Raw genomic sequence first — 22485 nt, forward strand, 5'->3', positions numbered from 1 at the left:
TCCACCTACCAAATTTGGTTTTATTTGCTTGGTTAGTTCTAGAGATGTGGAGGAATTTGTGTTTCATTTGTATGGAACCCCTCCCTTCCAGAAGAGGGAGGGGTGTAGAACCAATATGGACATATTTGTTACTCCTAATAACATCCACATGCCAAATTTGGTTCTATTTGCTTGGTTAGTTTTTGAGATGGGCTGAAATTTGTATTTCGTTTGTATGGGACCCTTCCCTTTCAGAAGAGGGAGGGGTCTCAAACCATCATAGGAACCTTTCTCGGTCCCTAAAACTCCTATATACAAATTTTCACGTCGATCGGTTCGGTAGTTTCCGAGCCTATATGGATCAGACAGACAGACCGACAGACCGGACTGCATTTTTATAGGTATAGATTTAATACATAACGGTTGCTTAAGTTCGATTATAATCAAATGAAATGGGAACGTAAAGTGCAGTAAAACTTCGAAACCACGTGTTCAATCATAATTCGTCAGTTAACCCTTAACTAGCCCGCTCATCTGATGATAATATTGATCAAATCGGTTGTGTAGTTTCTGAGATAATGAAGTTTCGTGATTTTCCCATTTCGGTACATTACAGACGAAGTTACAGTCCGATTACAGTCAAAATTCAATAGGGTGTTATGAAGCAGCTAGACTTAATAATTGACACTAATTTTGTGGAAATCGGGTCAGCCATCTCTGAGAAAAGTGAGTGAGTCCAAGTAGTCGTCGGAATATGTTCCTTTTCATAGCTGGATTTCACATTTTTAAACATAACAGGCAAAGAAATAGTCCGATTGCAAAACAAATCAATAGGGTCTTATGGGGCAACTAGACCTTCCATTTGACACTGATTTTATGAAAATCGGTCCAGCCATCTCTGAGAAACATGAGTGAGATTAAACAGTGTCCAGAACACGTTTCTTCTATAACTTTTGAACCACATGTTCAATCTTCATAAGATTGCAAAGTTAAGGGTTTTTAAGGTAGCTGTTCAAATCGGTTGGGTAGTTTTTGAGATAATGATGTTACATGATTTTTACATTTTGATACATAACCTCTAAACTAAGAATCTCATCACAATAAAACTTAATAGGGTCTTATGGGACAACAAGACCTTTCATTTGCAATTAATTTCATGGAAATCGGTTTTGCCATCTCTGAGAAAAGTGTCACTCACTTTTCTCAGAGATGGCAAAACCGATTTCCATGAAAAAAAATCTGCACATACACACACACACATACACACACACACACACACACACACACACACATACAGAAAATGCTCAGCTCGTCGAGCTGAGTCGAGTGATATATGCCATTCGGCCCTTTGGAGCACTTTTATATCTTCGGTTTTGCAAGTGATTGCTATACCTTTCTAGGAGAAAGGCAAAAACATACCTTGTATCATAAATGAACAAGAAAAGACAAGAAAGTAATAAATATTACTTTAAACAGATAAAACAGAAATAAAAAAGAACAGCAAAAAAAATCAAATTCTGACGTTGACTAACCAGGGAAAACCAGGGAAAAGTGGTCAGGTTTTGAGCGCTTATTTTGCAGTCATCTATAATCAGGTTTTCGAGGTTTTGGCATCAATCGATCAGAAATTCTTTTACGGTTAAATTTATGTAACAAAAACAAACTATTTTTTGAGATACATTATTGAAAAATTGGTAATCAAAATCGATTGTCTAAATCATACCGCGCAGCCAATCACTACCTCTCTTCCCAAGCACAGTCGACACTAACGAATACAATCGATCTGACTTTGTTGTTATTGTTGTTGTCACTTTCTGTTTCCGATGTTTATGCTGCTGCTAGCGGAAAAAACCTTGCAAATATGCATCTTTTTGTTGGTGTTAATTTTACGACAGCGGCCGGCGCCCCATCATTTTGATTCCAAAACCGCACCAGTGACATGTGGACGCTAGGTGTTAGCAGCTGGTCATCTCATGCCGGTTTCACCCGTAATGCTGGTGGCTTTTAGTAGTAAATGGGTACTGCAAAACACTTAAATGGCTGGAATTCTGGACGGACTAACCAGAAAACAACAATATAATCGGCAAATGGCACCTTTTGGTGCCTCGAAATTTTGTTACAGAAGCGGCTCATTGAATTTTCTGTTTTACCAAATGCTGCTGCTAGCGGAAAAAACCTTGCAAAAATGCATGTTTGTGTTGGTGTTAATATTACGACAGCGGCCGGCGCAGCATTCAAGAAACATTTGTCTCTACCATTTCACAATTTATGTAGCCCCTCCTTCTTTCTAATTATCTAACGAAGCCTTGGTATAAAACGTATCGTTCGAACATTTCACCCCATCATTTTGATTCCAAAACCGCACCAGTGACATACGGACGATACGGATTTTTGTAATAAAGGTTTACAGCTATAGTAATTTGCTAGCAGTTTCGTCTAGTGCTAAAACGAATATATTGAGAATCTTCGCAATGTCTCGACACATGAACATGATCTATTAGCGCAATTCTCGGAACACATCGAATTTGTTAATTCTAATGTTTGTCTTGTCATTTCAAACTACGAACAAATGCTTTTCTAATTCGAATACCTGGGAAGCGGGGATGCCAATATAAATAAGGTTTTATCTATATATGTCATTTATATTATTTATTAAAGCGCTCTAATGTCAGTCAAAGCGCTCTAATGTCAGCAAATAAGAAAGCACTGTTAGATGAAAAATATAGAGTCCTACGTCATGCGGTCGGGTTTTTAATACCACCCTCCTACTATTTTGAATACATGAAGTTATATGCTGGACTGGAGCTAACCTAGCATGAGCTTTATCTATTTAATGTCAAACAATTTTTAAATTTAAAATTTTTGCTTGAATCGTTCTGGTCTCCAATTTCAGATAGTTTCGTTGAGTTTGCTTTTTGCTTAGATAGGAAAATTTTACCCAATTCGCTAAATTAAATGATTGTCTGAGTAGTGCAGTTACGAACAAAGGTTTGATTCGAATATGTATGAAATGACAGCGATTAAATAAGAGAGATCCATTCTTCTAGTATATATTATTATTTATAACGTTTTAACGTCTCAGCATTCAGAAATGCACTGTTAGATAAAATTGCAACAAATACTGGAGTTGCAATTCCCTCTACTATTTGTTTTAATGGAATATAAGAATACGGTAGTCAACGTCATGCGGTCGTGTCTTGAATACCACCCTCCTACAATTTTTCTTAGTTTCATATTTGCTACGTAGTTTGGCTTGACCCCCAACCCTCCTCCTCGTCACATTTCGTCACAAAACGGCAAAAAATGGCTGTAAAACAATGTATGTTGCGCCATTTTGCGAAAGCCGTTTTCAAAAATGTCTCATATGTGCTTGTCGGATTAAGCACTAATAGCCACGGGGAATTGAAATAAGCTGCTGAAACTCTTAATTTTGTTTTTCTAATATATACCGATGCGTGATAGATGGTTCAAAAGGTCTTAATGAGACAAAAAAGTTTCTAATTGGCCAAAAAAAAGTTTGGCCGTTCTCGAACTATGACAACTTTTAGAGCATTAAATACTTTCTTACCGTGATCATTTGATAAACAAATAATAATAACATAAGTATTATCGAGAATACTTGCTCAGGAAACGAACGTAGATAGGAATTCTTTTTTACTGCTACTCAACATGACCTACGTCATAAGAACAAAAATGATGATAACCTTTCGACAAACTGATGAACTTACATGTTTATTGTTTTTACAACTAGAGATGGAGCTAGTGTAGAAAAGAATAAGTCAGATTCTACTAATTGATTGCAGCACGATCCAGTGATTGGAAGTATAAACCTAGCGACATCTACATACTCCTAGATGCAACTATCGGCAGCATTAACGCCATCTGATGCGAATGTGTATGCGACAAAAATGTTCTTGTTAAAGGTTGTATGCAATCGTAATCCACAAAACATGAAAGTAACTTTCTGTTTTACTCAAGATGGCTTTTCAATGCTTCGGTCGTATGCATTTTCTTTAAGACCTCGTAATGCGTCGCGGGTGAGCCTAAACAACAATAATGAAGATTATGAAAATTTATGTTACTCTGTCCATCAGATTTATGTTACTCGGTTCCAGCAAACAATTTTGAAATTGAAATGTTTCTACCTCGTCCCTTTTTCATATTAGTTTGTTTTAAAAACGGCATAAGCTATCAACTATCGGTCCAAATATTAAATCAAATTGATAAAAAATAGATGTAGAAAATCTATACCGAGCGTCTTAGCAGAGTGATTCAAGAAATCAAGGAAATAGTTATCGGTTTCCGTTATACTGCACTAGAAATTTTGAAGTAGAATACTTCTCTCAGGAAGTTCGGCTACATAGGGATGTGAAATGAAAATCTAAAACCGAAAAAAGTGAAAAATATGTCCAATTTCAAATGCTAATAAATCGGTTAGTAATCGATGGATTTCCTTCGTTCTTGCAGCAATAGATCGGAAAATCTTCTAAGATTCTTCCCAAAATAAGATAATTGTAATTTTATTATTCACACTATTGTACTATTGAAAATAGTCAAGCCTTGTCAAAACGAGAAATTCGACCTCTGATTGGTCGTTATATGCTTGCTTCCCTAGCACGGTCGACAGGATCATATACCTTGCAATTGAAAACATGCTATTTGGCCTATATAAGAGCCTGTTTCAGCCGGAGCCGCTCATAATAGTTCTAGACAGCCACAACAGCAGTCGTCCTTCCTTTGCAGCAGCAATAGCCCTGTGGTTGGTCACCACGTCTCAGGGCAGTGCGGTTTTTCTCAGCGTGTGTCGCCAGACAGCCATTATTCCCCCCGTATTGGGGCAGCATGAAGATTGCCATCAGGAAATCCAATTTTGGAAATCAAAATGCCTTTTTGAAGGCAAATAAACAAGTCATTGAAAGTTAATAATTTTTGTCAACGCAAGCAAGTATTCTGTGTTGCATCCTAGCGATTTGAATTTATCGCACCCGTCTAATTTACTGAATGTGAAATAGCTTCCACAGTGCATGTTTTCCGTGTATCTTAATTCCCCCAATGTTAGGGCAGCTCAAAGGTTGTAATTAGCAACCGGTTTTGAACCGCAAAATGCTTTTTTCAAGGCAAATAAAAAAATAATTGAAGGTTAATAATTTTCTGGCATCAACACAAGCAGACATTCTGTGCGGGATGCAATCAAATTCTGTTGTAGTTGTCCAATTTTTACTTTATTTAGTAATCCCCCCACTGTAGGGGCAGCACAAAGGCTGCGATCAGCATGACTAACTTTGAATAACAAACGGATAACGTTTATTCACTAAAAATTCATCCAATTCAAAACAGGTTTTTGTCTGAGTACAATAATTTGCACAAAAAGACATTAAAAATTTTACCGCATTATTAGACGCGTTTCTCCAGTCATGCCTCGTGAACGTGAAGGTTCCCTATCACAGACATAGATTTCGTGCTCCAGCACGTTACAACACGTGGAAATTGTCTTTTTACTAGTGCAACATTTCTTGGAAGTGTTTTATTATTCTCGGGTAAGAGACTACGAGTGCATTTATTGCATTAATTGAGAAATCCATCGGAAGTGTATTCAGTCCTATGTCTAAATATATGAACGCCAAATACAAGCGTGATGCTCGGAAACGCGCGAAGGACCAGAATGGGGGAAGTGCATCGAAGAAACCAAGTACCAGTACGGAGGTCAATGTAAAAGCAGCCAGAGGTAACACGTATCCAACCTCTGGTTAGGACGCTGGATAAGGGCCTTCTACTAGAGGTAGGAGAAATCGAACCATTTATTTATTCCGTACGCTCTCATGTCTAATTTACCTTGGATATAATACTGCGAAAATGATGAAATTTATATATTGTCGTGCATGCAATATAAGCATAACTTTTGAACTCTCCTAAGGGATGTAATAAAAGGCAAAATAGTTCTAACTTTTAATTCTCATCATTTTCGTTGCATAAACAAAGATTTACAAAAGGTACAACAGTTTACTGAAACAAAAGGTCTGAACTGTGCCTAAAAGGTTCCTCACATAATATACCATAAGTCCTCATCTAAATGTCATATCTGCATAAAAGAGCACGAAAAGTTCTGATTGCATTTTTGAAGTAGAATACTTCTCTCAGGAAGTTCGGCTACATGGGAATGTGAAATGAAAATCTAAAACCGAAAAAAGTGAAAAATATGTCCAATTTCAAATGCTAAGAAATCGGTTAGTTTTCGATGGATTTCCTTCGTTTTTGCAGCAATCGATTAGAAAATCTTCTAAGACTCCTACCAAATGCAGGAAATTGCAATTTTTTTATTCGAACTATTGTACTATTGAAAATTCTTAAGCCTCGTTAAAACACAAAATTCGACCTCTGATTGGTTGTTATACGATTGCTTTCCCAAACACGGTCGACAGAGTTAAGGACCTAGTAAATGGAATAATACATGATTTGGCCTAAATAAGAGCCTTCATCAGATATTAAACAGATATTTCATCAGATATTAAACTGAACAACTGAAATTTGAAGAACACAAATGAATATTTGAAGAGTTAATATTTTCTCGTTTCGCGCTATAATCCAAAGTTAATTATCTTCATCTACATGCATACTCTGCCTATTATTATGTATTTGCGTCGCTTAGTGTTTGGCTACGGTGTTGCAGAACGCAAATGACGGCGCGATGCGATTCGGCAAGACGAAATGTGTTGAAATGTATAGCTCTACTTCGCCGTAAAAAGAGCTGTACATTTCACCACGGTAAGACGAATCGCATCGCGCCGTCATTCGCGTTTTGCATAACTGTAGCCTTTGTTCCGTTTCCGTTCAATGATGTCGTATTTAATGTGCATATTACAATTCGGCAGCACTTCAACTGCTCATTTGCGCAAAATTTTAAAAATATTCAATACACTTTATTCAAAATATCAAACAAAATGAAATGAAATTAGAAAAAATGACTGACACGCAAGCAGCCGGGTTATCTTTCTTTCAAAAGTATTCTACTTCAACCTTGCGGTCGTGGCTTTGCATACAACCTTCCTGTGATTTTTTTTTTGGAAAAAAAAATTGATATTCAGTCCGCGCAAATATATATCTCGACTGTGATATACAGTCTTCCTCAGTGCTTATGTGGACTGGTAAAGAGCAAAGCGTAAATCCAGTTTTTTATTTGTAGTAGGTAAAAATGAAAATTTAGCACTCCTAATTGGAGTTAGGTAGGGAATTATGCGGTCGATTGTTTACCGTACCATGGCTGGGGTTTTTGGGAAGCAGATTGAATAGCCATGAGGGGTGATTGCCTGCGTCTTTGTTGAGAAACGTGCATGAGTGTTGTTTATAAATTTCTAAACTTTCAGCTTCGTCTAATTTTTATAAATTATTAACGGGGCGGAGGAGGTGAATGTTATCCGAAGTTAGTGGATGTTCCTCGTTAAAAATATGTTCAGCCACTTTTGATTTGAAAAGGTGTGGTGGGACATTTTTTGAAACTTTACTCGCTTTTGTCACTTCTACATATCCCTTAATAATACCCATAAAAATATAAACTTCACAATTGGAAAAGAACTTAACAACAGACTCCCTTTCTTGGACGTCGTTGTAGTCAGAAAGTCTACGGACTTGGAATTTGAAATTTATCGGAAACCCACGAATACAAAACGGGTGATTCCTAACACTTCAAACCATCCCTTCCAGCATGAAATGGCATCCTTCCATCATATGATCCACCGCATGGAAACTTTACCTCTAAGTAAAGTAGCCAAGCAAAAGGAACTGGAATATATTTTTGAAATTGCCAAACTTAATGGCTACAATGAAAGTATCATTTAAGTCATTGTTGATAAAAAGAAGCGTGCTCAAATTCGGAAATCTTTTACAACACTCACCCCAATAACAGAAGATCTGAAAAGGGTAGCCGTTGAATATGACGTTAACTTGACACGCCCACCACGTTCAAAATTTAGGAAATTTGGGATGGATATTGTCTACACTAGTAGAAATACCCAACTCAAAACAAAATTTGGGGTCTACCAAAGACCCTATTGATACCCTGAACAAAGCTGGAATTTATAAAATTGCATGCAGTCACTGTGACATGGTTTACATTGGACAAACTAAACGTAACCTAGGGATACGTTTCAAAGAACATTTCGCAGAAGTGACAAAAGCGAGTAAAGTTTCAAAAAATGCCCCACCACACCTTTTCAAATCAAAAGTGGCTGAACATATTTTTAACGAGGAACATCCACTAACTTCGGATAACATTCACCTCCTCCGCCCCGGTAATAATTTATGGAAATTAGACGTAGCTGAAAGTTTAGAAATTTATAAACAACACTCATGCACGCTTCTCAACAAAGACGCAGGTAATCACTAATCAATTCGCTAATTCGCTAATAAGCGACGATAAAATTCAGTTAGCGATTTAGCGATTTCGCTAATTTTTGAGCTGGTTAGCGAAACTGTAAGCGTCACTCAAATTTTGGCCTTCAAAACGCTAATCGCCAATTCGCTAAATTCTGTGGAGAAGCGACAGTAGAAATATTTAGAAAAACTGTGAATTGCTGATGGCGTACGTAAATTGCTTCGAAAGATGAACATACTTTACTGCGAAAGTTACTCTTGTCAGTTTTTTTACCCTAGAAAGGAGTTCTAGTTATCGTACAAGCTACAGGAGCATTTTGAAGAACAAGCACAAGGTCTAGATTGAATTTTTGGCACACCAAGAACTTTGATGAATTGCAATGCGCTTGAAATTATGAGAACTTTGGTTCTATTTTTCCGATTCAGATAATAATTGAATTTTCATGAAAACATTCCTAAGAGTATCTATTTTCAATGCAAGCTAAATAACTTTTGTTATTCTTGTTTTTACATAATCAAATATGACCACCGTTTCGTGAACCTCTTACTGTAAATAGCATTAAAAAGTAAATGTTTTCGTTTGTTTAACGAAAACAGATCGAAGTGGTCCAAATCTTACAAAACATGAGCAATAAATATAGCGATATGACTATTTACATATTAAAAAGTTAGCGATTAGCGAAAGTTCCGCTAATGTGGGTTTAGCGTTTAGCGTTTAGCGATTATCGAGCTAAACTTTCCGGTTAGCGACTTAGCGATTAGCGTCGCTAAATTTTCGGTTAGCGGTGCCCACCACTGTATTACCACCACTTTCATAACAAGCTACCACCTCCAATAGAAGGAGTGCACTGATTGATTAGACGCTTGTCATTTGTATGGGATCGATCCAGAGATGCCAGTCTTCTTGATATGATGTTTTTGCTAACAGTCTCTCCCGATCCGAGACTCGAACCTATGGCTTGTTAGGCCAGCTTCATACCTCGAAACCAGCTGGGAGGGTTGTGTGAAACCATATGATTCTTAATACATAATAGTTCGATTTCGGCCGATATATTCGTTACCTAATCGTCTCTACATCTCCCTCGATACAATGTGACATAGTTATTTTACAATCAATCAAAAATGAATGAGTACCTAATAAGGTAGTAACAGCTTCAGAACAGATTGAACCACTTCCTCTATAAAAGCTATATTCATTATGGTGGATATAATATTGGAAAACATAGAAATCGTGTCCTCACTCCATGCATTCCACACTTCATGCACTGCCACGCCAAACCCAATGTTGCTAAGCTGTTTCCATGGTGCGTGAATCCTGCTATTATAAACAGTTTACACAACAAATCTTTTAAATTGCAGTTCGCGCGTTCGGTAGAATAATTTATACAAAACGTAAGATTTTTATCTTGTTTCAATATGTCTATAACAATAATTTACAACAAACAGATTGAAGGGTTGACAGAACTTAAACGTTTGGTTTAAGCGACAAACAATAGTGTTGCAATTCTATAAACTTATTTTTTTCTTGAGAGCGCTTTCAAAGCATTTCTTATTAAAACTTTTTTCTCAAACCGTGAACCCAATTACAAGCGTGAACCGTGACAAAGTACCGATACTGTTGCATGTGAGTGACGCTAGAAAACTAATATAAAGAAAGACAAACAGCAAGGTATGAAAATAAAGGGTGGAGGTGAACTTCATTCCAAGTGTAACAATTATTTATGGTCGCGGAAACTATTCGAGTGGAACGGCAGCTCATTGTCCTAGAGCGCGACAACGTATTCTAAGGAACGAGGAAACTTTCGAGAAGTTTTAAAACGAATAAATTCGCCACATTCCTGCTTAAGCGATTCATGCTCAAGCAAGGGCAATGTTGATTGCATAAATTTGCACTACGTACAAGCAAACCGTTTACTCTTGTCGTGGGGCAAAGCTATTTAAACAAGTAAACTTCGTGCACACGAAAAAAAAATTAATCCTGTGTATTTTATACAGCAAAGAACAAGCTCTCAACAACTGTACCGTTTGCAATAATGCCGACTTGCAATAACGCCGCACCTGTAGTGGCGCAAAAGAAATGTATGCCGTCCAACTTAGGAAAGACTGACATAAGCCAACTAATGGAACCAAATTTTCCGGACCACTGTCACAAATGGGACCGATGCAATGGTTCTCAACCACAGCAGCGCAGCTTATATACCTGGATCAGTGCCCCCCGAGCCATTTGCAACAACCGGAAACTGGTACGAAATGGGTGAGTGATATTTTCTCAGGTTTAGCTCATTGATACTTATACATAATTCAAATTGAGGAATGTGTTCTCACTAAACAAATTGTAATTGTAATGAACCTAAACATTTGTGTAAAACAACTATGATCATTTACATGGCAGTGGGACAATGTAATTTTTTGTACATTTAGCAAATCATTTTTGCGTAGCAGATTCTTTGTCAATGCAAGATTCCGATCTACAATTCGTCCACTACAACTGGAGTTAACCAGAATAATTTGTTGACTTGATTAAATTTGTTGAAGGTAAAAAACCTGCGAACTACGAATTACAGGGCGCGACGGAAAAAATGCAAAAATTTATGGTGTTTCTCTGAAATATTATTTGAAGTACTTTTAGGCAGTAATGTCAATATTTAGAATTTAATTAGGCGTCATCCACAAATTCCGTAAGGACTTTTTTCGAAATTTTTGGGACCCCTAACTTATAACGTATTTGAAAAAATTAAAACAAAACAAGTTATGTTATTCAGTCAATATATCAGTTAATTGAACTATATGCAACTGAAAATTAGGTCAAGGAAATAAAATACATAATCATTCAGCCGAGATGAATTCACTGCTTTCCCAAGGGCTATTAGGATCTTAGCGAGAAATAATTCAACTAATTTTATTTTTTTAGTTTTGTAATACACCGCATATCACCTGATATCAGGCGATTGGTGCTATGGAGGCCATACTGATTTTTTTCAAAAGAGGGCCAAAGTTGAGTATGAATAAAGACTGGATGGCACCTCAGGATCGCGTACAGATTGGGTTCCTGATGTCCGCCCCGGCTCGACGATGTTCTTCACAGGTGGCTCAAAAATAGATACAAAAACTGGTGCAGGAATCTTTGACCTTGGAATTAATATTTCAGTGGCAATGGGACACTGGCCAACAGTGTTTCAAACGGAGATTTTTGCAGTTCTTGAATGTGCGACTGCTTGTCTGACTAGAAAATACAGACATGCAAATATTCGTATTTTCTCTGACAGTCAGGTGGCGTTAAAACCACTTGGTGCTATTAAATGTACATCCAAGATTGTCTGGGAATGTATTCTCACATTGCGACAGCTGTGTCAAACAAACTCAGTAAATTTGTATTGGGTACCAGACATTGTGGCATTGGTGGGAATGAAAGGGCAGACGAACTTACAAAACAAGGATCTAGCTCACAGTTTATCGGCCCAGAACCTCTAACCAATCTAAAGATTTATAACACTAAACGTAAATCATTCAGAAAAGCGCTCAGAGCTCAACAAAAGAGCTCTTCATACATACGTCGGCCTAATAACGGGGCACTTCCCGAGTAAATATCATTTAATGAACATTGGCCGGGTTCAGGATGATATCTGTCGCTTTTGTGATATGAGACATCGGAACATCTGCTGTACAGTTCTGGTGCATTATTTAAACGCAGATCAAGGTTTTTTGGCAGTGGCTGTTTGCAGCCCAAAGAGATTCGGTCTTTGAATTCTGGGGAGGTGGTTGGCTTCATAAAGCATATTCACCCTGACTGGGACACGTATAGCAGTTGACTGGGATGTATTACGAAAGTTCACATCAATGAACAACGTAATTCTAATTCCCTAACAAAAAATGGAGGCCATATCACATCACATATGATCTCGGCTACATGATATTGCGGATATCATGTTCGTAAAACCAATAAAAACCAGATTTGCAGCAGTTGGCAACACGGCCCTACAACCCTACAAATTTCGCAATTACAATTCGGGACTACGAAGGTGCTGATGTTTATTTGGTTTTCGCATGCGAAAAAGGAAGGGAATATTTTTGCTTTTGACATCACACACATTTAGACAATCACTAATGAGAGCTCACGTTGGACTGAACAGCCTTCAAAATCTCTCTTTACTTCGTAGTCCCGAATCAGTTGACATGATGTTGTGTTTTGTTTTTTTTGCTTTGACCTGTTTTTGTTTCCATTTTTTTCAGTTACCAAACCAAATTAAGCAAATGTCAAACCATATCATCTCACTGTAGTGTAAATATCCAAAGTGATATCTGATATCATAGCAATATCAGCTGATATGCGGCGTAGTTTGAACAAGGCTAAAGATTTTGTTTGTATTATAAATTTTTCAATCTCATGTAATAGTTTCTCGAATCCCTCTCTCCCCCTTCGTAAGCATTCTGAAGATATATGGATACCCTCCCTCTAAACCCTTACATAATTTGTGGATGACCCTGTATAAGGTCCTTTCCAACAAGCTTTCTCGCTATGTCCTTTATTTTTAGCAATGAAAGCTAGGACCCGCCTTTCGAACGTAGTCCTCCGACATTGACTGCCATGTTCTCGCTATGTTAGACTTTAGTGTGTTCACACTAGGGTGAGATGTTTTGCAGGCTCTTGCTTCAACATACACGTATAGATACCGATACACACTTTGCACAACGTATAGATACCGATACATACTTCGGTATTGATTTGAAAATCAATATTAGTAAAAACAGGCAGCATTTCTAAACCGTTGGATGCTACCAAGCCAAACATCATTACACCATTCGGATGTTTGGTTTGAAACTCAAACTTTACGTTCTCAGGAACATTCTCAACTTTTTCGGTGAATTAAACTGGTTTGTGTAGCTGTTGGACACAGCATCGAAGCTGAACAGTTTTTCGTCGGAGAATAGGATTATCATTTTTCGTTTTTCAGCAAAGAAAGTAATTTCTTCGAACGAGTCACTCGTAGTTCTTCTGTCCGCTCCGTGATCGAGTGGCGTTTCACTAAAGCTCTGGAAGATGTGTGCGTGTTTTCTACTTTTAGAACGTACAGAGTTGCAAGCAATCTTTGCACGGACCGATTTGATCAAGGTTTGCGTACATGTAAAGCGAAAACATCCACATCCCAGCTATCTTAGGGCCATCCTGTAGTACTTTTTGGTGCGATAAACTGTGGCCAAATGACATCCAACGGACTCGGTAATCTTTTCCGGCGTCTTTTGGGCGGACACTGAACTCGTAATCACTTCTTTGGCGTACATTCATTTATTTGCAATAAACCGATTCCGACATGTTGTAGCACCTAAAAGAAAATGTAAACAAATACACTGTCCAACAGAATTGGTCATTAGATATACAAACCAATCCAATACTAACGTTTGAACATTTTCGCATTTTTTCTGCCGTATACTGTATCATTTGTCGAAATATATTAACACCTTTATGCAGCACATATTTTTCAATGCCTGTTGATTTTGCGGCATTTGAGTAAGATTTACGAACGTTACTCAAACACACGTTCAAAACATCGTAGCTGAGTTAATTGATATGTACTAATCGCTCCAGCAGCTTACATTTGGGATTTTATTTCCACAGTGATTGCAGCATTTCTCGTTGAGAAATACAAAAATTCAAACAGCAAATAAATTTTCCCCTTAACCATAAAATTGCTAGTGCAATAAATAAAAAAAAACCTAAAGCATTTTTCTTAGCATTTTACAAATGGACCACATAAATTCCTTGTGTCGGTTGAATTCTTGTTCATTAACTGCCACTGAAAACAAAAGGGCAAACCCAACTGTTCGCCACTATGATAGTCCTTGGGTTCACAATGCAAATGGTCAAATTAAAATTAGATTTACAGTCGTATACTTCTATCGTGTTACGAAAGGATTTTTTCCTACTGTTACATACGAAAGCAAAATGCACAAGCAATGGAAGCACATACAGATTGGCTTTTGTTTCCATGATGGTTTGAAAATAACAATCTGTAATTTCGTTGTGCATACAATACATACCATACGACTTTCCAATTGTTGCTCTTTGTCATTCTTCTCTGGTATTTATAGAACCTACCTACATTTGACATACGATATGCTCGACAAATGTATTCCCAGATACGGAGTAGCGTAATATACATTATCTGCGATTATTCAACACATAATGCAATCACGTTATCATAGAGCTATTCATTGCATATTAAACTGTTTAAATAAAAACGTTTGCTTCGCTCATCCCGTGAAAATCATGAAATTATACCATGGGTCTAAAAAAATGAATAAAATAATATTAATATTTGTGAATAATGCCGAGAATGATTGAATGAAATTGAATAAAAAAAATTCATTAAAACTTGTATCGTGAAATGGATCACTAAAAATCGCGAATTCAATTTTTTTTTTCAAATGGGTCAGAACCCATATTGGAGGTAAAAAAGTAGTTTGAAAAAGCTCTTCTAGACGATTCTCAGCTCCACGCTGAACAACATTATTATTATATCGAAATTATTAAGAAACACACACTTACGTATAACTGAGGAAATTAGTGCTAGGAAACTGTCGGCTAACAATTAAAGACTTTCTGGGCACGACTAGCATCTCTTTGTCTCAATTCTATCAATTTTGACGGACCACTCTAGTCCGCGAGGAGATGATTTCTGACTAATGCCTTGTTAACACTATAGCGGATAACATGTGATTTGGTGCATGACCTTTGATATCAAGAAATGCGCTATCGGGTTATAACAAGCTCTATTAAGGGATATAAGACTAGGGTTTTAGGCGCAAATCCTAGTCTTATATATCAAAGTCTGATTAAAGCGAAAGTGAAGTTAAAACTACAACACAAATGATTCTTTCTAACGCTAACTCGGTTTTTATTATTTTCATTTTATTCTAATTATCATTTGAGTATCCGTTAAAAGCCTAGTAATTATAATTTCCGAACAGTAACAAAATCAAACGAAATTTTATTCAGTATTATCCATATTACAACCGCAAATCTTCAAAGTCTATTCAAGATACTCCTCAGTTATTTGCTTCTTACGATAGAAAAGAATTTCGTATGATTGTGAGTATGCCGCATTTGACTTTCTATATACTGAAAGGGTAAATGACTTCAAGTCGCGTGGACGAAAATATCGCAGCTATTGACCACTACTGCTACCACCTACTGAGTCAGCATAGGCTACACGTTAGCTTTCGTTAGTATGGCGTTTTTTTTAATGATTCCTTACTGTGCATTATACACCTCAAGCTTTCGCTGTTCGAAGGATGTAAATGAGGCAACCTGTCTCGGCGCCCAATAATTTGTCCTTCGAAGGTCAAGGGTTTTATACCGTACAATGCTGAAATCATCGACTTTGATTTGTCTTCCTCTTCATAGGTGATTATAACTATAGTTATTAAATTGTATATTTTGAAATATCATCAATACCTATAATAAGATTCCCAAAATCATTGTTCTAACTAATGTCATTTAATATTTGTTCAAATACTTTTCATGAAAAATATTAGTAGAAGTGATGCTGATCATAGAACATATTACTTTGCAGAATAGAGATCATTGACCGACCACTAAAATAACCCACAACATGTTTAATATAATATGCGGCGCGTCGTTTCTGTTAGAAAATGTATCAACAAAATTTGGGCTTTGTATATTCACCTACGCACGCGATGCAATCGTTGACCTGAGGTGGCAGGCTACTCTTCTTATTAGAAATCACCAGCTTTATCGTTACAGCCAATCAGAGTGGACGTTATGTATCGTGAAGTGCTATGCGGTCTTGAGATAGATGCTTTTCACTAACACTATACAAATCTCCTGGCGAAATTAATATAATTTTCAAGGTCACTGCTTGCAATGAAAAGTATATTGCTTATATAAGCCTCATAAGCGACTTTGGTGGAAAATGTAGTTAACTTGTCATGTGTCGTTCATTTCTAACGTCGTTGCGATAAGAAGAAAAGATTCAATTTGGATATCAGAGCCGTCTATAGAAGAATCCCTCCGTAGGTTATTAATTCAAAAATTTATTCACAGACCAACAGCAATTCGTTCAGCATTGCAAATGAAACTAGGCGGTACACTGTAGTCTTTTTTACGTATCTTAGATTTTTACTTTTGGCGGAGCTTTCGCCAAGCGGATTACTGTATCGAAAAAAAAAACAAATGTATATGCCGTACGCAGGGGTGAGATTGTGCCATACAAACCCATTGCTTCTCAGCCATCCCTGGGGGCCAAAAGACCAATTAGTCTTAGTTAATAATTTTAGGATACTTGACCACTGTGGATACTTAGAAGTGTGAATTGCAGAAAAAGGACAGGTGAAATGAAAAAAAAATGATAACATTTTTTTTCGAGTCATCGCCAACGTGTTCGTCCTGTTGCATTGTTGAAGTAAACTTGCCTGATTTTAATTTTCTTTTGGCGCATGTTAATTAACCTATAGTGGATCCATTTCCTTGTAGAGGACCAGCCGCAAGATCAACTTAATTTATGTGAAAATTCGAGGGAATTTCAGAATTCTTTCATCGGGAAACATCTCATCCAGCTAATCTGCATCAGGATCACATGTATAAATTCAGATTTATGGTAAGAGAAATTGAGTTTATCGGACGAGTGGTCCACTATAGGTTAATTTACCCCAATCAAAAAAGTTCTTTGGACAGGAATGATAAATTTCACTGCTATTGTTTTTTGTATGTTTTGTGGGCTTTTTGTTTGTCTGTTATTCGATTGACTATATTAGGAATTAATTTTGACAATAGCCTCGCGAAGCTTGTGACCAAACTCTTTGACGGTCACAATAAAATCCTTTGGTCGCTGAGCCAGCTTGATCTTTACTCCTATTTAAATTAGGGGGCTTCACATCGAGCTCGTATACGAATACCCAGCCGTAAACTGTGTATCTTCCATTACTCGTCAATGGAGGTGAGTATTTTTACGGTTGGGTATTTGTTTACGAGCTCGACATGAATACCCATATTGTATTTTTTTGTGTTAGCAAACCGCAGTGCCAGGTCCACAGTTTGTGTTTGACGATACCTGTTGTTTGTTTACGCGTAAAAATAATTGTCAGTAAATGTCTAAGCAGAAATTTTGCATATACATACTCCATTGTTATGTTCGAGTTTTGTTTAATTTTTGTTTAATAGCCTCGTTTGGTGTCATTTTGCTTAGTTTTTGTATATAAATTATTTCTATTGTTTGTTTATATGAATTGTTTATTTAAACTATTTTGTTATATTTTGCATGTATATGAAATTTATATTTAAGAGAAAACAAGTCGTAGATTAGGTCAAATCAATAAATTGTTCTAAAAAAATCAAATAATGATAAATGAAACCCTGGCACCAAACTAAACGATAAGTTAATAAAAGCTTCGAGTCGTCGGGTACAAACAACGGGGTGGTGCGCTACGCGGCAGGGAGGGTCTACGATGGAAAGCGGACAGGTTGTAAATAAAAAGGTCGGATAGCAAATATGCGGGAGAACTTTTGAGTATAACCCGGTGGAGTGTATTCGCGCGTTAAAGATCCAGTGTCGAAGTTTTGGCGGAATAAAGCCCTAAGTGAGACCTTTTGTGGCCAAATTGGAAGGCCATTTTGTACGCTAAGTTTTGGCGCGTCGTTGAAAACCGCGGCCGTGGTGAAAGGCGAGTTAAAGCCAGTTGAAGCCATCCAGAGTGCAACAGTGACACCCTCCGGGTTACCCGCCAGCCGATTATCCATCGATCAAAAAGCCGGTGATACCCTTGTGACGCCTCACCGATAACCACCGAGGCCACCTTGTCAGATACTACAACGCCCAGCTGGCCAGAAGACCGGATCCGACCAGCGAAACTACGGCATCTCTAAATCAGCTACGCAGTCAAGCCACCCAATCAACATCTACACCCCCAGCGAGCGGAGTGCCCGACGGTCGTTTTACCGTGAAAAAAAGAAAAAGAGCGCAAGTAAAATTATTCCTACTAACCCTTCCTTCCCGCGAAAATAATTATAATAAAACTATTGTATGGTCTCGTAATTTTCAAGCTGTTCTTTGTTAAATTAATTGTGAGTCCTTTTGACTTGTTTCCGCTCAGACTTGTTTCGCTCAGTGACCAACGGTAGAGGTGGGTTGAAAGTCGCCCGATTGAATTTTCTACAGGAGACCAAAGTAACGACCCGAAGCTGGGAAGTAAAAAGCAACTAGAAGCAAGTGATTTGTAACAAGCTATTGTGTTTTTTTGTAAGCTCTATTGGCTTTTTGTTTGTGGTTCTTTACTTTTATTTTCAATTTGTCTGTTATGCCAGACTGAATAGAGTAAAACTATCTAGGATGGACCACACTCTTTAATGAACCACCCGCCAGATTAACTTAATTTATGCGAAAACTCGAGCGATTTTCAGAAAACAATTCATCGGGAAGCATCTCATTAAGTTAATCCGCATCCGAATCACAAGAAACATTTGTAAAATCTAATTCATCTATAACAAAAAAAATTAAATAGTTTTACTTCAGGGTGGTCCACTAAAGAAAGTGATCCGTCCAAGGTTGTTCTACCCTACTTTTACGTGCCAAGGAGATGAGAGAAGAGAAGCTTACACTAAGTGTAAATTCGATTTATGCTAAGAGAAATTGAGTTTATCTGATCAGTGGTCCACTATAGAAAAGAGATCCGCTATAAATTAATTTACCCTATAATTCTGATTTCTGTTGAGAGAAATTGAGCTAATCTGACGAATGGTCCACTATAGGAAAGGGGTCCATTATAGGTTAATTTACCCTAATCTTTTGCTACCAACTCTTCATGTGTAAAGTCAAGCTGCTGTAGACAGATAACCGGAACGTTGAACACTTGTTTTACTTCTGAGCGTTTCCATGTCAAATTACCTATCGTTGAATATCGACCATTTTTGATTTGAATGAAACTTTGCACACGTATTTGCCTTAGTAAACTAAGTAGCGTAAATAAACCCCTTTCGTATACTCGTCAGATTAACTTAATTTCTCTTAACATGAATCGGAATTTATAAATGTTTCTCGTGAATTTGATACAGATTGGCTGGATGAAACACCTTCTGAAAATCCCTCGAGTTTTCGCATAAATTAAGTTGATCTGATTATTGGCCCACTATAGGAAAGGGATTTCACTGTTGGAAATTTTTTTCAGACTCAAGAGTAAATTTCTTGATGGGCGTGAGCATTTTGGCGTAGGCTTTATTCAAAGCATTGTAACTCGGAAATTTTTGGTTGTACCGAAATAACAGAAGGGTTGTGTGCAAAGCTACGACCGCAAGTTTGACGTTAAACTACATAAAAACGCTTGTTACAACACATGGGTTATTGCATTCGAGAGTGATTGCAAGTGATAAGTTAGAGTTTGTATGAAAATGTGTATGGGAGAATCTACTTTTTGCAACCTTGATCCACCTTAATGAGTATTGCGGGCACCTGCTCTCGACCGCACGGCTCCAGCCCTAATTTTGAACTGTTGTCAAAATCAACATCATGGTCTCATGGACGAATGGTATTTAGACACAATGTTTTCCTGGTCAATAAACAATCCGTATGGCTTCGGCCTTTAGTCCGATGTACGTATCCGCCATCTTCACAAAGGTCCGAGCCACAAAGTAGACACCGTCAGCGGATCCAAACAGTTGAACCGAGTTTTGGAATATTGTGCTACTCGTGTTAATCCCCGCTCTTCTAATGACACCTTCCAAGGCAATGTTAAACAGTAGGCACGAGAGACCATCACCTTGCCTTAAACCTCCTCAGGTTTCGAAGGGACTCGAGAGTGCCCGCGATACTCGAACTACACACATCACTCGATCCTTCGTCGCTTTATCTAACTAATTTGTCCATAGTCGTGCATAATTTGTCATAGCTAGTCTCGATCGATTGTGTCGTATACCGATTTAAGATCGATGAATAGGGAGTGCGTGGGCACGTTGTATTCGTGGCATTTCTGAATAACCTGCCGAAACGAGAATGATCCGTGGTGGCGCGGGCACCCATGAATCCCGCCTGGCAGCGCCCCATGAACTGCTTCGCAAATGGTGATAGTTGACGGCAGAGTATTTGGGAGGGTACCTTGTAGGCGGCGTTCAGCAGAGTGATTGCCGGTATTTGCAGCACTCCAGCTTGTCACCCTTTTTGTAGATGGGACACACAATACCTTTCATCCACTCCTCCGGTACTCGTTCTTCCTCCCAAATCTCGACAATGACTCAGTGCACGGCTCTAGCCAGTATTCCTCCACCGTATTTCAACAGCTCGCTGGGAACTTGGTCCACTTCAGCAGCTTTATGTTTTTCAGCCGGGGATGTCTCATCGTAGTGCTACTTTCACCTTTCGGAAGGAAGTTGCCGTCCAAGCTCCTGTCCATATCGGTTTGTGGCACTTAGCCTTTACGAAAGCTATTCAACTTCTCGTAGAACTTCCAAGTGTCCTTAGCTTGATATAACTTTTACATCGCTACGCAATCTCGGTCGTCTTGCTGGTACTTCTTCCTTCGGAGGACTGGCTTTTCCGTGGCTGTCGGTCGGTCGTTCCACGTTCGCTCTCATACGGTGTTGCAGCATTCTCGCCCGTAGTGCGTTCTCGACTAACTGTTTGCATTTGCCGTCAAATCAGTCATTTCTATGATTCAGAACCCTTGTACCTAGTAGTGCTACACAGAGCTGCGAAAAGTCAATATCATACTACTGACATTACGCCAAAATGATGCAACACCAGAATCAGCCAACTACGATGCATGGTTCATTACAAAAGAGTTTGCGATGTTATAATGATTCTCTTAGCGTCAACTCTCACTCTCATTTTTTGCTTGCTATCTTTCTCGATCATTCGGGTATGGCTGTACTGAGATTGAACCAGCAGAAATATCAAGTTCATTTTGACAGCATGATGTTATGAGGATAGCAAACATAAAATCAATGATTTTTCTTCAATTGATATGTATGATATTGATATATAGTCGGCGTGCGATCAAACCGAATTAAGCGCCGTTTTCTCAGATTGAGTTATTGACACCCAGTGGATATGAGAAGTAATGATCTATCTATTATGAAGTAACGAAATCGTTTGAGCATTTGATAACGATATTATAACAAAAATTCTCTGTAACAGCTTGTACACAGCAATTGCGACGGTAAATGTTTTTAGAAGCTTGGTTCGGTTTGACTGCACGCCGACTAAAAGCATTGCCAATAAACAACTATTCCTTCGTTTTGTAACTGAGCGTATTTTAGTTTGGTGCTTTTTCATAACACCAATTGTTATAGAAAGAAATCTATTAATATTTTTGAAATGATCTCATATCTGAAAAATAATATTGCATTTTTATTTGTTTTTTGACAGCATGAGTTTATTAATTTGATTCTTGAATATTGTGCTTGTTGTAGGTTAAACTAAAGACAGTGTTAGTTCGCGGCAAAAAATGAATCGCGGGTGGCAAAACAGAAAACTTTAAAATATGTATGGGTATGTATATTTATATACAGATCCTGTTAAATTTTGGCACGGTTCAACTTTGAAACTGTTCAATTTCGGTTCGGAACGGTTTTGCTTTTCTCCTAGTTTTCATTCACATTTTCTTTCAACGAAGAGGATGGCCGGAGTTAATCGACTGGTTTCGGATATATGGCCGGAATATGTTTCAGTAACATGGTAACGATGATCAAAGCAGTGCTTAGAAGTGCCTAAAATCCTACCATGCCTCTCATTGAAAAATGTAAAAATGCGGACCTGTTTGAAATTATAAACCTAGTTCATTGGTGGCCATATCTTGAGTTGGGATCGTCACGGACCGCAAAGCAGATCAAATTTAAAAAATCCTGATAGCAACAAACTTCAAGCTGGCACTGACATAATCACGCTACTGGAACGATTTTTGATATTCCAAAAATCACCTTGATTTGCATTGCAGTGACATTTCCGAGTGAACTCTGTATATTCACGACGATTGACAATGAGAACCCGAAAATGGCAACAAAAGAGACAAGATATTGAATCACTTGTCGGATCTCCACGCTTACTGTGATGGTTGCTGGCTATTCATAAGAGAAAGAAACGAGTGCGATGATATTTTCTCTCTCGTCATAGTCAGCATGTTGCTTGGATTAATCGC

This window comes from Wyeomyia smithii, chromosome 2, assembly GCF_029784165.1.
Source record: "Wyeomyia smithii strain HCP4-BCI-WySm-NY-G18 chromosome 2, ASM2978416v1, whole genome shotgun sequence".
In the NCBI taxonomy this organism is placed as follows: Eukaryota; Metazoa; Arthropoda; class Insecta; order Diptera; family Culicidae; genus Wyeomyia; species Wyeomyia smithii.